This window comes from Marmota marmota, unplaced genomic scaffold (genome assembly GCF_001458135.2).
Source record: "Marmota marmota marmota unplaced genomic scaffold, marMar, whole genome shotgun sequence".
Lineage (NCBI taxonomy): Eukaryota > Metazoa > Chordata > Mammalia > Rodentia > Sciuridae > Marmota > Marmota marmota.
The window spans coordinates 19,369,459-19,369,890 of record NW_026000108.1 but is presented as its reverse complement, the minus strand read 5'-3'; positions in this window follow the sequence as shown (position 1 = coordinate 19,369,890).

Below are 432 nucleotides of genomic sequence, written 5' to 3'. Positions count from 1 at the left end.
CCTTTAAGAGGTGACGAGGTCATGAGATCTCAGTCCTCTTAAATGGATCAATGTTGTCACAGAAGTTCTAAAGAGAGGGAGTTTGGCCTTTCTTTCTCCCTTTCTCTCTCTCTTTCATTCTCTCTCACCTTGTGATGCCTTCGCCATGCTTAGACACAGCAAGAGGCCCTCCCCAGATGTGGCCCCTTGATCTCGTATTCACCATCCTGCAGGACTTTGAGCCAAATCAACTTCCATTGTTTGTCCTTTTCTCTCTCGGTGGCATTCTGTGATAGCAGCAGAAAATAGACCATGACATCCCCGTTTTAGCAGCAAAGAAACGGAAGTTCAGAGAAGTTAAGGAACTTGTGCAAACTTCAAAATTAGGAAGTGGTGGAGCTGGAGTTTGTGCCCAGAGCCAAGGCTCTTCGTCATTATCCCATAAGGTGTCTC